Below are 15,383 nucleotides of genomic sequence, written 5' to 3' on the forward strand. Positions count from 1 at the left end.
GGCAGTGGCCGGTGACACTCGACAGTTGACTCAAAGCTATATTCACAAGTGCACGTGCAAACGCAGTTCTCTTGCTCAACCACCTTCATTTTTCTTTAATTTAGATACCTATAAGGCTTTATTATATCCAACCCCTGATACGGAAAAGAGAAAAAATAAAGAAAGTGGCAGTAATAAAAAGAGAAGAAAAGTAATTACATTAGAGGAAAAGCTGGAAGTCATTAAGAGACATGAAAGTGGCAGAGCAATACAATGATTGTGCGAGATCTGGGATACAGCAAGTCTACAGTTCAGACTATATTAAATATATTAAAGAACAAGGAAAAGTTGCTACTGCTTCTTTAAGCATGCAGATCACCCGAAAGAGAAGCCATTTAATGATCGAGATGGAACGTTTTCTATCACTCTAGATTGTGAATTGTAACCAAACACCTCTCAGTACAAGGAATATTCAGGCAAAAATCTCTCAATATTTTTACATCATTGAAAGAGACCAAATTTCAAGAGAAACGTGAAAGCTTTACTGCGAGTTTTGGATGGTTTGACCCTTTTAAAAATCAAACTGGACTGCATAACCTAAGAATAACTGGGGAATCTGCTAGTGCTGATAAAGATTCTGCAGCCAAGTTTCCTGAAGAATTGCAAAAAATAATTCAGGAGGGTGATTATGAAGATAGTCAAATATTCAACATCAACGAAACTGATCTCCTTTGGAGAAACAAAAACTTTCCTAGCTAAAACTGAAGCATCTCAACTAGGATACAAAGTATCTAAAGATCATCTTATGCTTTTATTAGGAGGCAACTTTAAACTGAAGCCTATGTTGGTTTATCATGCGCAAAATCCAAGATCTAACATTATTGAAAAAATCAGCACAATTGGAAAAGAATTTGGATTTAATGAACTGGATAATGAAGATGTGAGAAACTTGATTGATTCCCAATCAGAACATTTAAGAGAGAATGATCTCTTTCAACTAAAAGAAATTAAGCAATTGATTTTTATTAACTTTGATTTTATCTTCTAATATAGCTTATACTGTAATTTTTTTTCAACTTTGAGCTAACTGATGGATGAATTATTTCTATTGTTTATTATATTCGCCTAATGCGATTTTGCTTAGCACACATTAATTGATGGATCAATTGATTGCGTTAAGCAAGGTTTTCCTGTATGATTGTATTAATTACCCTAGAGGAGCAGCAACATCTGTGATATAATTCAGCTAGATATGCAAAAATTTCAAATATCTTGCATTTTTGGTGTTGCAAAGGTGGGGCATCAGCCCTCAGTATATAAAAATGTGTGAGATAACTGTGACCTATGCGAAGTTCAGCAGGAACAACTTCCACTCTTCTGCTTCTATATTGACCAGACTGTCACTTAATTTCAGGCTTAATATAATATAATTTGTTTGTCAATGTTTCCTTCCTTCCTTCCTACCACTGGTTGATTAGCCTTGATCTTATAAACTGTTGTAGTCTGTATGGCACTGTCAAGCAGTACATGGAAAAAGTATGAGCTGACCTAAGTATGAGTGAATCCCTTAATATCAAGTTTAATACCACTTTCCCTATTTTTTTAACATAAATCCCACCCATTAACGACCATTAGCCTATAGTATATTATCATCAATACCATGGGCAAGCTAATTTAGAATAATCTGGAAATCCTGTCTTTTAGAAAAAAAAAAGATGAAACTTTTTCAAGCCACTTCTGATGTTATATATATATATACAGGGTGTTCGGGATAAATTTGACAGTTTCGTAAGGAAAAAGAAAATCTTCTTTGTATCTATTAAATTTAATGAATTGACAAAAAAACATTACAGGCAGAGTTAATTACAATACTATCAACAAGATTTACTCAAAATAACCACCATTAGCATCGATCACAGCTTCAATTCTGCTTCGGAACCTCGAACAAGCTGATGCTACAGTCTCCCTGGGAAGGGCCGCAAAAACTGTTTTAATTTTATCCATTAACTGGGCTTTTGTATTACTGGAAGTGCGATTGGTGTCTTTTTCAACTGCGCCCCCATACAAAATAATCCATGGGGTTAAGGTCTGGGGAGTTTGGAGGCCAAACATTTGGACTGGTGAAGTCGTAGAAATTTTCAGACAACCATTTTTGACTTTTCCCAGAGGTGTGGCAAGGGGCCGAATCCTGCTGCCATACATACGGCCTACCATTGGCTACCCTTGTTATCCAAGGCTTGACTACAGTTAGCAACTCCACGAACAAAGCCCGAATTCCAATGCCAGGGTTCTTCAACACCTGTTCCTGCAGATTTGCGAGGAATTCTGCTGTACGAACGCAATCAGATCGTCTGCTAGGGATCTTTCTTCTTGCTACATCCTCGTAGTCACCATTGCAAGTCTCTAGTTCATGCCTGATTGTTTTTACTGTATTCAGGGAGCATTGGGCAGCAGTCGTAATATCCTTATTTTGATGGCAGGCACGAATCATCATGATACAAGTTATTCTCTTCCATGATTCAGGTGGGTTCCAGCTATCCATCCTTTCTGACATCTTGTATATGAATGAAGAAGGGTCCAAACTTTTAAATGAAGAGAAGTGTGTGTTAATACATGTAACTTACGGAAAAATATAATTAATTATAAATATGTCAAATTTATCCCGAACACCCTGTATATATATATATATATATACATACACACACCTAAACTTCTTTTTATGTGAATTTTTTTTTTTAAGCGAATTCGGAGTTACGCGAATTGGGATACCAAAAAAAATTTTTAAAGCGATTTTTATTCACTTTTATGCGACTAACTTAAAGTCTAAGTTAGGAAAAAATCCGTAATTCAAGAAAATTCTGAGAATTTTGTAGAATTGCATTCTCATTTCAATTAACCCTTTGACATACAAATTATTTTTAAAGTTGGAACAGATAAAACTTATGCGAACTTCGTAACGTCTGCGATACGTCAAAATCAATTTTGGTGCAACAAACAAAAGACGTGTCACAGACGTCTTTGTATGTTCAAGGGTTAAGAAAATTCTAAATTCTTACGAATTTCATTTATTGGGAATTCCCCAAATTACAGTACATAACTGACTGCGCATAAAAAAGCAGTTTGAATTTGGTGTTTGAGTAGACAACACAGTTACCGCATTTTTTGCATTTGCATTTTTTAAGTGAAATCAAAATAAAAATCTCATTATAAAATTAAGAAATGATAAATGGTAAGCTATATGTAATTTTCAAACTTTCATTTCATTAACCGAAGATTTTAATCCAGCTCTCACATGGTGTTGCCGATAACAAAAAGGAAAGCCATTTCCTTGGATATAAAAATTCAAATTTTAGATCGTCTTCCAACTGGGGAAGGTGCAGTGGCTGTGGGTAATTTTGGAGCATTTTGGAGTCTGTGAATCAACTGTGAGATCTATAAAGAAAAATGAAGAGGCTATTAGAAAAGCAGTATGTTCTGGAACAAAATCGAGTGCGAAATTATCATCATACACAAGAGATGTTGTTCTAGAAAAGGCTGAAAAAGCTTTAGTGAATGTGGATAGAAGATAATGTACAAAAAAGAATGACAGTTGATGGAAATTCTCAAGCAATCAACATTGAGATTTTATGAACAGATTAAAAAACTGCAGCCAGATACTTCATCTCAATCGAGGAAAAAATATGAATTTCATGCAAGCAATGGTTGCTGGCTAAGTTTATTAAAAGACAAGCTCTTCATAATATAAAAATTAAAGGTGAAATGGCTTCTGCTGATGAAACAGCTGCTAAAGCATTTCCACAAAAACTTGCTAAAATAATTGAAGATGGAGGTTACACTCGTGAACAAGTTTGGAATATGGAGGAAACCGGCCTTTTCTGGGAAAAAATGCCAAACAGAACTTGCGTATCAAAAATGCAAAAAACTGTTGGTGGGTTCAAAGCAGCAAAGGATCGCATAACATTCCTATTTTGTTCGAACGCTTTAGGAGATCGGATGTTAAAACCACTGCTCATAAATCGATCATTAAGACCACGGCCAATGAAAAGTGTAGATTTTAAAAAATTGCCAGTTCATTGGATGGCCAACAAAAAAGCTTGGGTGACCATTGATATTTTCACTAAGTGGTGCCACAAACATTTTGTGCCAGAAGTTAGATGCTATTTGAATGACAAGGGTCTCGAATTTAAAGTGCTTTTGATTCTTGATAATACACCTGGTCATCCTGCCATAGAACACCCAAATGTGCAATTTTTTTTCCTGCTGCCCAATACCACATCATTGCTACAACCTCTAGATCAGGGTATAATTGCGACTTTTAAAACATATTATGTCAGACGAACATTTCAGTACGTTTTGAACAAGCTAAGTGATGATGAAACACTGTCAGTTATGGATGTGTGGAAAAAATTTTCAATTATGGATTGTATTGATTCGGTTATCATTATCTGAATTGAGACCAGAAACTATAAATGCATGCTGGAAAGCTATTTGGCCCACATGTGCTAAAGAGAATACTCCTGTTCCCTTCAATCATACTGCAGAATTCTCCAATATAATAAGTTTGGCATGTGAAATTGGTGGAGAAGGATTCGATGATCTTATGCCGGCAGATATCGAAGAATTGTTAATTGATAAACCTCTTAGCGAAGATGAAATAGTAGAGATTGTTTCTGAGACTCCTGAAAGCGAAGAAGTTAATGATAATGATCAAGATAATTCTACTTTTACTGCTGATATAATTAAAGGTCTTAAACTGGCCAGCAATTTAGGCAATTATTTTGTCTGACATAATCCAAATGAAGAACGTGCTGGGAAGTTTTCATGTGAGCTTAAGTTGTTAATGTCTTCATACAGAGAATTATATCGCGACTTATCTAAAGCATCAACACAGCGATTAATAACCGAGTTCATGCCTAAAACTACTGAAACAACCAGTGGTACTTTTGTTCAAGACATGATAAGAAGAATTCCACAAGTTGAGACAGAAGTCGATGACGATAATACCACATCTAGTAGTTCTAGTGATATTAGTCTCACGAAAACTAAAGCTTTCGCGATTATTGTCAGAAACTGATAGCGAATAACATAATTTTTTTATAGAATCCTTAGCACTGAAATGGATGTTTTTTTTTTAAGTTATTAAAATTCATTATATGTATGTGTGTTCTCCATGAAATGTAAATAAAAATCTTATGATCCTAACGAATTTAATGTTTGTTTTTTTCATTATTTTGCTTATATTTCAGGTTTGGAACCAATCTTCACTTTTTCTATGGAGTCAATAGTTCTTTTTACGCGAATTCTATTTATGCGTAATTTTTAGGAACGTATCTATCGCGTAAAAAGAAGTTTAGGTGTATATATTATATATAAAACTGTCTCATACATGAGAGATAGAAGAACCAAGGTAGCAAATCAGAGTCCAGGAGAAAAAAATGACATTTTGCTTGAAGAGTTGTTGCAGGTGACTACACTTTAAGGAAGGCTGTTCCAGAGCACAGATGCAGATAGAATAAATTAGGTAAAGGAAAAACAGGTTCGGTATGTTTGAGTTATAACGAAAAGAGATGGTGGGCAGCTACTCTTGTTTAAACAGGCCCAACAAAAAGTACAGGAATGATGGTATGATGGTTACCAGTTCAGTGGAGCAGAGACCACAGAGGTACCTGTAGAACAGACATAGTGCTGAAACGAGTCTGTAAGAGAGGGATTCATCTATGAGCCAAATTGCACTCTTCTGGATAGTATGAAGAATTCTTAGGTGCACCACCTCAAGCAGTGAACAGTATTCAAAGGTGAAAGGTGAATAGAATGAAAAAGAGCATCTTGAGTTTTTTTAATAAGCAGAAGAAACAACTATGGAGTATAAGATATTTTACCTGATATTTCAAACCAGTTCAACACCTTCCATAATAGAAAAATTTAGGTTACTTGGTCTTGGATTCGTCTTGAAAGACGTGGATAAGATTTATCAAGGTTATCAACCAGGTAACTGTCTACATTTTTGTAAATGTTTTGTGTTTCTCAGATGAGAATTTGATGAATGCATCTTCTGCCTGATTGAAAACTTACTTGTTTTGATATAAAACACAATCTATTGAAATTTTCATTCTGTCATGTATATTCATATAAATACCTTATGTCATGTATATTCATATAGACAATAAGATGAGAAATTCCAATTATTTTATTTTATTTATTTATTTTTTTTTTTAATTTCTTTTTGGAATAGAATCATTTCTCCTCTGCAGCAGTCTGAAGATACTTTTCCCAGTTCAAAAATTTTGCTGAAGAGACTTATGATCCTTTACCATTTTTTTTTCTATTCCAACTCTAAACTAAGAGCAATTTTATCTTTCAGATTTTAATTTTTTTTAATTGCTGTTTGTTTCTCTGATGGCCATATTCATTGGGTTGGTTTTAAGTGGAATAGAATCCAAACATCAATCAACTGATAAATGAATTCACAAAAACATCCATATTCATAGTGCAATTTAAATCCGCAGCCTGAAGGACAGAAAATGGGTTCATTAACCATCAGCCAGCATAACGTGTGTGTGTGTGTGTGTGTGTAAGATAACAAAACAGCCCATATAAGGGTCATTTCATAAGCTCTGCATACTATATGTTATTCCTTGATGTTATTCCTAACACTTATTAAGCAAAAAATGCTTTCCCATAATCTGCATTCTGGCTTTTCATTGCTGTCTACCATTTGCCATCCAACTTTTCCATTCAGATATTTCATATGAAACATTGGCTTCACACTGTTGTGCAAAATCAAGGCTTTGGCCATAAGCATGTCAGGTCTTTCATTCAATTTTTAGGCACAACACATCTTGTTAAAACTTCCTAATAGTATGATGCCAGTCAATCCCACAGGCCGTGTCTGTCTATCTAGCTATTCCCCATCCTTCTCGTCCATCCTCGGATTGGTTGAGTCACTTCCTAATGAGGGGTTACTTGCATATTAATGCAAGCTGGTTTGTCACTCCTCTTCTGCATCTCCATAAGTAAATGAATTCACAAAAATTTATTCTCAAAAAACATCCATATTCATGGTGCAGTTTAAATCCACAGCCTGAAGGATAGAAAAATTCATGACTAATCCATGTGTGTTCATGGGGCCGGTTTGTCTGCTTGCAGGATGAAAAACCCTGCTGTCCACACCCAAGACAGGCTAACTTGGCTATGACTGAGGAAGATCCTTAAGCTCCTCAGGTCATCAACAGGAATCGAACCTAGGACACTCATGAAGCGCATAGTCATGGACAGACATGAAGCGCATAGCCACTAGGCTAACCATGCAGACATCTTGACAAAAAATTCTGTTCAAAAACTGTTTACAGCAGTACTTCTACAATCTGGTTGCAAGCCACCTGTCAGCTGCCCAGATAGTATGGGACTGGCAGATTTGGTTTTGCACCAATCTTCACCCAGCAGACTTATCAACCATAGATGTCAATAGCCTGCTACTTTTTAGACTATCTTCAACACTTGTCTGACCTTTGCAGAAAGAAGACGACCACTTTGTTGTCACCTGATGAATCTTGGTCTCCCCCCCCCCCCACACACACACATGCATACCAGGTTTCAACTGTAATGTATAATGTTAATTGTACACGTCAGATTTTTTTCCCTCCATTTTTAAGTCTTGTTTTGCAGAATAAGAACACCAGAACATGTTTTTATTCAGTTTGAGAAAAACATCATGTGAACAAATCACACTTGAGAACTGTTTGCTTTTGAATATTTTCAAAGTATCAGTTCTGTGATGCATAGAACTTTTGAAATGACCCTCATAAATAGTATATAACTCCTGCCTCATGATCATTTAATATTAAATCATCCTTCTATACATCCTTCATTTCTAATTGCTAATTTGCAACATACGTATAAAATTGTATAACGTACAACATACGTATAAAATTCTAAAACTGAATGTGAGAATTACAGAGGTATTTCCCTACTGAGTGTTCCTGGCAAGATCTATGCAAGTATACTTGAGAAACGGTTGAGAAGAATTGTGGAAGAAAAGCTTGGTGAAGAACAAGCTGGATTCAGGCCAAATGGAGGCTGTCAGGATCAGATCTTCACTTTACGACAAATAGTCGAGAAAGCATGGGAATATAACAAAGATCTGTATTTAAGTTTTGTCGATTTGGAAAAGGCATATGACAAGGTGCCAAGAGAGAAGCTATTCAATACGCTGCAGTTATATGGTGTCAATGGGGCATTATATCAAGCAATACTTAGTCTTTATTTGAGTTGTGAGTCAGCAGTTAGAATTGAAGGAAGTACAGGAAGATGGTTTAATGTTAAATCTGGTGTGAGACAAGGATGTACATTATCCCCTCTGTTATTCATTATCTATATGGATCACATTATGAAGGAATATGGTATTAAACCTGATATCAAAATTGGAGATGTTAATGTCAGCTCTTTGCTTTATGCGGATGATGTTATACTTCTAAATAAATCCGCTACAAGTCTGCAAGATTCTCTGACTAAATTGAATAGCTGTTGTAATAGATATGGTATGAAGGTCAGCAATAAAAAGACAAAGACAATGAAAATAGGCAGAATCATTGAAAATATCAACTGTGTTGTGAATGGAGAACCTGTGGAACAAGTAAAACATTTCAGCTACTTAGGCACAATTTTTACTGAAGATGGTAAACTAAATATAGAAATAGACAACAGAATCAGCAAAGCTGGTATCGTGGGAAGTCAATTGAATAAATTCATATGGAATAAGAAAGAAATTAGTCGGAACACTAAATTAGCTGTATACAAGACTGTGTTCAAACCAATTTTAACTTATGGATCTCAGAGCTGGGTCAGAAGTAAAACACTTGACCAAAGACTAGAGACCGCAGATATGAGAGTCCTGAGAAAGATTAGAGGCGTGAACAGATGGCATCAATGGCAATATCATGTTAAAAATGAAGATATTAGGAAAGAACTTGACATTGTCAGCATCCAGGAATGCGTTAGCAGAGCTAATCTCAGATGGTATGGTCACTTAAATAGAATGGGAGAGGAAAGATTAGCACAACAAGTGTTCTCTGCCAGGTTGGCAGGAAAACGACCCAGAGGAAGACCAAGATATAGGTGGATTGATACGGTACAAAGTGCCTTAGACGATAGAAATATAAGATCTGATAATGTTGGAGTCTTGACAAGTAACAGACTGATTTGGAGGAAAATTGTAGATAGGAAGTTAGTAATGATGTAATTTTTTCATGTAGTACTGTCATATCCTGTACACCCCTTGAGGGTACATGACAGGAATTTGATGATGATGATGATGTATAAAATTGTACTGCTCTATATGAGGTTCTATCCACACTATAAAAATAAGATTTAGTTTAGTGTTTCGAAAATTTTTTTCTCCATACCCTATTAATACTACAAACAGGAGAGATCCCAGATGACTGGAGAACTGGAAAGAGCATCCCAATATACAAGAAAGGAGACAAAACAGACTGTGAATATTACAGACCAATCAATTTACTCCTTCACACCTATAAAATATTCATAAGAATTATACAAAATAGATTAAAAAACACCTATGAAGAAATGATAGGCATAGAACAAGCTGGTTTCCGAGGAAACTATTCAACAATAGACCAAATTTTCACATTGCACCAACTAGCAGAGCTCAGCTGGGAAGACCATAAAGAACTATATTGTTGTTTTGTGGACTTTAAACAAGCTTTTGATAACATCAACAGAGAAATCCTTCTTAAAATTCTACTAGAAAAAGCCATAGACAAATATATAATAGTTTCTGATAAAATATTACTCTAAGACAAATGCAATAATTAAAAAGGACACACTCACAACAGCACCCATAGAGATCCAAAAAGGAGTAATGTAAGGATGCCCATTATCCCCATGCCTATTCAACATATATCTACAAGTTGTAAAGAAGGCAATAGACAATGAGCCTGGAATCAATGTCAATGGGTTTAAACATAAATAATATCAAATATGCAGATGATCTCGTCCTTCTTGCAAGAACCCCAAATGAACTACAAAAGTTGATCAACAAGCTAAACGAAACCTGTAAAACATATGACATGATAATAAATATACAAAAGTGATGAAATTAGGGAGGAACGGAACCACCATCTCAGCCACCCTAAACGGAGAACAAATAGAACAAGTAGACAATTTCATATACCTTGGATCAAAACTAACAGAAACAATAAATGAACTCAAAACAATCAAACACAGAATAGCGATAGGATGGACCAATATGGGAAAATTACAGAAAATCTGGAAAACAAACAAGATATCTAAGCAAGCCAAATTATATGAAGCAATAATTATACCAACAGTCATCTATGGAGCAGAAGCGTGGACAGTTAAAAAAAGAGAGGAGAAAAAACTGCTGGCATTTGAAATGAAATGCTTAAGAAAAATAAATAGAACAAGTTGGATAGAAAAGAAAACAAACATCACAGTCAGACAAGAACTATTGTATAAAAAGACAATAATAGAAAAAATTAGAAAACAACTGAGATGGTTTGGACACACTGTACACATGGACGCAGACAGACTTCCTAATGTCCTAATCAATACTTTTCCAACTGAAAAAAGAAGACCTGGAAGACCAAGAATTACCTGGCTGAAATTAATAAAGAACATCTCAGGGTGCAGAACATATAAGGAACTTTTTCGAACAGCAAGGAATAGAGAAGACTGGAAGATCCTGCTCAAGAGAAGACTCAACCCGTCTTAGACAGAAGAGAAGAAGAATACCCTATTAACATGCTTTTTTCAAGATAACTGAAGCTTAAACAAAGATGTTATTATATTCCCATGATTTCTCAATTATTTTTCATAAGGTATAATAATCTGGTTTGGCTACACTTATTTAGCTTAAAAATAGATTTTTCTTCAATTTTGCTTTCGATACTTCTGATGTTCAGTTTTATTTCTGTTTTTATAAATTGGTAAATTGGTATATAATGGGAATTTATTCCAATCACCTGACTCACTGCAAAAATTAATTATCGCCATATTTCAAAATTTCAAGTTGCTATTCTTGCATTTCTCCTGATATTTTCTATTGTCCACTTCACCTCATTTAACAATATTTCAAGTTAATTACTCAGGACATCCAGAATATTCTTATCTTTAGTTCTTATGTCACCTTTATGGCCTGATTCATTTCCTTCGAAAATCTTTCCTACATTTCTAAGAAAACTTAAAAAATGAAATGAGAGAGAGTTTAGTATATTTTCCCATTTCACTTGCAATACTGATTTTCTTTCCATATCTTTTGTTTAGCTATTTTTACATATCTCAGTTTTACTACATTTTTGTTTCTCTATATTCTCTACGAACATACTGACTACCTAGGAATGTTTTGTTTTCTTTTCTTGGGGTGATTAATTTTGTCCACCATCGAGTGCTTACTTTCCATCTCTGCACAGAACTTTGCCAGACATTTCCATACTCCATCGATGTTTTGTTCAGATTATGCTAGTCAATTTCTAAGGTTTAGTTCTTGTTTTCAAACTCCTTTTTTCTCTAACATTTGGTAATTTGAGTCTGCAATTCATATTTAAGAACTGTCCACTGGATTATTTTCTAAATATTTGATTTTTTTTTTTTTTTCCTTTTCAGATGAATACATATTTTGTATCCTGCTGCTCAACACTAGATGATCACTTCCAATTTCAAATCCTTTGGAGCAATCTACAAATTTCACTATCCACAATAAGACTGATTCTGTGCAAGCTGTATCCCCTCCAAAAGTGAATTTACACATTTTATATTGGAATATGGTTTGGAATTAATAGTTCCTATCCCAAGTAGAAATCTAGTAGATACTTGGTATTACTGTTAACCCTGCCTTTTTTCCAGATTAATCCTAAAACATTCCTATACACAGCATGTCCGTTAAGTAATGAGATTGATTTTTTTTTAACAGGACAGCCCTTTGAATAAAAGTAAAAAATGTGTTTATAGATTTGACCACTAGAGTGTGTTGTAATCGCAGGTGCAACTTTCAAGTTGGGTGATGCAGCATTTTTCATGGGACAATCGTTGAAGTAAGAGTGTGTGAGTGGAGCAAAAGCTGTGATAGAATTTTACTGTAAATAAAACTGCTACATAAGTGTACCAAGACCCCCCCCCCCACAAATAATAAAAAATAAAGTTTATGGCAATGAGTGTCTGTCCAATACATCCACCCAAGCACACCCAACAGAACCAATACAGTCACTCAGGACTTTCTGACCATTCAAATGGACACCCACCACAGAATACTCTGGAAGAAGGCCACGTTATTACACTGCAGCAAGTACAAGTAGGAAAGATTATTCCTTGAATCAGCCTCAGTCCTGAAAAACTTCCCAAACCTCAACAAATTTGAGTGCTGAGACTGATCCAAATTTGAGAAGTTGAACTGGATTTGAATGGTATTGATGCAAACACAGATTGATAAGAAAATAACCATTTATTAACTTAAAAGCTAATATTTCACTGGTATTATATCCAGCATCTTCAGAGCACACAAACAAAGTTTGTTACAAATGCGAGACAACCACAATTCGGTGTAACAGTGGGGCTAGCATAAGTAATTGCAGCATGCAACACAAGACTAAAGTCCTAATACAGCACCATCTAAGTTAAAAAAATAAAAATAAAAAACAGTTCAAAGCCTTGAAAAAATATAGCAGTCCAAATAGTAGTTCCTTTTGAAAAATAGTAGTGCAAAGTTTTGAAAAAAATAAAATTTAAATAAATATTAATTTGGTCTTAGGATGACTGTCTCCTAAATCTTTGGTAGATTTATACAGCCATACTTATTAAGGTTTGGAGTATGTTTTAAGGCTTCTGTTGATTCCAGGAACAACCTCTCTGACTTGTAGAAGCTTCCGTGAGGTACTTTTGTTTTTTTCCAATTGATCCTGTGTGCTGGGGTATCCAAAGCATGGTCTGCCAGACCTGACTTGCCATAGCAAAAGTGCTGGATATATTTTTTGTGTTCACTGAGGTGGATGTCCACAGTTCTTTCTGTCTGTCTGTCTTATTAAGTAGTAGGTTTGATGACAAGAACAGGGCACTTCATAGACTCCTGGGTGTGATAAAGGAGTGAATCTGTTCTTAGGTGAACGGATGAGAGTTGTCAATTTCACATAAGGTTTAAATACGGTGCGCAGTTGGTATTTGTTAAGCACCCTAGATATCTTTTCAGATGTGCCTTTAATGTACAGGATGGTGATGGTTTTGTTGTAGTCTTCTGTGGTATATAGTGGGGAGGGATTTCTGGGTAGCATTTAGTATTTTATCTATCTTATGGGGATTATAGCCATTGGTTAGGAAGGTGTGGCACAGGTGAAAAAGTTCAGCAGTGAGAGCAATGTTATTGGAACAGATTGCTCTAGCTCTATGGGTTAGTGTTTTTAAGATACAATATTGTTGAGAAGGGTGATGGTGTGATTGTTTGTGTAAATATCTCCCTGTATGTGTGGGTTTTCTATAAACCCACACATACAGGGAGATAAGGAACCTTCTGGAAGATCAGGTTCCTTATCTTCCAGATGATAAGGAACCTTCTGGAAGACGTGTGATCAGTGTGTCAATCCGTTCACCTAAGGACAGATTCACTCCTTTATCACATCCAGGAGTCTATGAAGTGCCTTGTTCTTGTCATCGAGCCTACTATGGACAGACAGGAAGAATGGACATCCGCCTCAGTGAACACAAAAAATACATCCAGCACTTTTGCATTGGCAAGTCGGGTCTGACAGACCATGCTTTGGATACCCCAGCACACAGGATCAATTGGAAAAAAACAAAAGTACTGCACAGAAGCTTCTACAAGTCAGAGAGGTTGTTCCTGGAATCAACAGAAGCCTTAAAACATACTCCAAACCTTAATAAGTATGGCTGTATAAATCTACCAAAGATTTGGGAGACAGTCATCCTAAGACCAAATTAATATTTATTTATTTTAATTTTATTTTTTTCAAAACTTTGGACTACTATTTTTCAAAACTTTCAAGGACTACTATTTGGACTGCTATGTTTTTTTCAAGGGTTTGGACTGTTTTTTTTTTTAACTTATATTGCGCCATATTAGGACTTTAGTCTTGTGTTGCACGCTGCAATTACTTACACTAGCCCCACTGTTACACCGAATTGTGGTTGTCTTGCATTTGTAACAAACTTTGTTTGTGCGCTCTGAAGATGCTGGATATAATACCAGCGAAATATTAGCTTTTAACTTAATAGTTATTTTCTTATCAATCTGTGTTCGCATCAATACCATATAAATCCAATTCAACATGTGTGACGAACACAAAGCCTATCCACAAATTTGAGAAGCTCACATTCTAAGCTTGTTAGCCCAATGGCCAAGACAACCCAATTAAGCCCACTAAGGGGCACTTTTAAGCAGCACCCTAGTGGGTTCATTTGCCTTATTTGCTTAGTGTGAGTGACTGCATGCACATATCATTGTTTTGCGATCCCTGAAGATGACAATGTAACATTGCCGAAATATAGGTAGTTATTAAAGTTTTTATAAATAATTTAGTTTACACTGTCATTTTCTAAAAAATTAGAAGTATGCATAAAAATTGTGTAAATGAAACCCTTATATAGAGGATGCACAGGCTAATGGTTCAATATAAAACCATGTGTATGTCTGTAAAAATCTCACAATCGTATTACTTATTACGTTTGTTTTTTTTGCAGTTCATATATGTTTGGTGAAAATTTTATTTAATGAGAAATATGTTTTTCTTTCTTTCTTTTTAATATGATAAGATAATCTAAAGGTATATATGTGATTTGTTATTTAGTATTGCAATTATATGCTTAATATTATTGGAGCTGCCATGTGGTTAAGCAGTAGCAATTTAAATAATTTAATTGTAGTTATAAATAGTAATGTTGCTTACTGTATATTCACAAAAAATGTGTTATAAATTTCACACAAATTAAACTGCAATACATTTTGGGCAAAATGTTACAAATTTCCAAATGATGTAGTTAAGGAATTAACGCATAGTGCTTACAGAAAACTACGTGGAGAGACATTTCACTATGTGTTATAATGTGTTATAAATTTCACACAAATTAAACTGCAATACATTTTGGGCAAAATGTTACAAATTTCCAAATGATGTAGTTAAGGAATTAACGCATAGTGCTTACAGAAAACTACGTGGAGAGACATTTCACTATGGAATATGTCCACTCAGCTGAAATGAGATGCTGTTCACCAAATGATTCAGGAGTTCTTGAGGCAAACTGACCCACTCCTCCTTCAGAGCAAGGATAAGGCCTTGTCTGTTTTCTGGAGGGGAATTTTGAGCAGCAATGCATCTCCCTATTGCATTCTAAACGTGTTCTTATGGGTTTGCTTTTTTAAGGAT

At 35.1% G+C, this 15,383-nt stretch overlaps 1 protein-coding gene across 3 annotated transcripts in view; it reads right to left on the minus strand.

Moving 5' to 3' along the window:
• LOC150105934 (ethanolamine kinase 1-like) overlaps positions 1-15,383 on the minus strand; it is a 154,532-nt gene that overhangs the window by 44,784 nt on the left and 94,365 nt on the right. The gene's annotated exons all lie outside the window — the stretch shown is intronic.

Source organism: Typopeltis vanoorti, chromosome 6 (genome assembly GCF_054136105.1).
Source record: "Typopeltis vanoorti isolate ZY-2024b chromosome 6, IOZ_Tvanoo_1.0, whole genome shotgun sequence".
Classification (NCBI taxonomy): domain Eukaryota; kingdom Metazoa; phylum Arthropoda; class Arachnida; order Uropygi; family Thelyphonidae; genus Typopeltis; species Typopeltis vanoorti.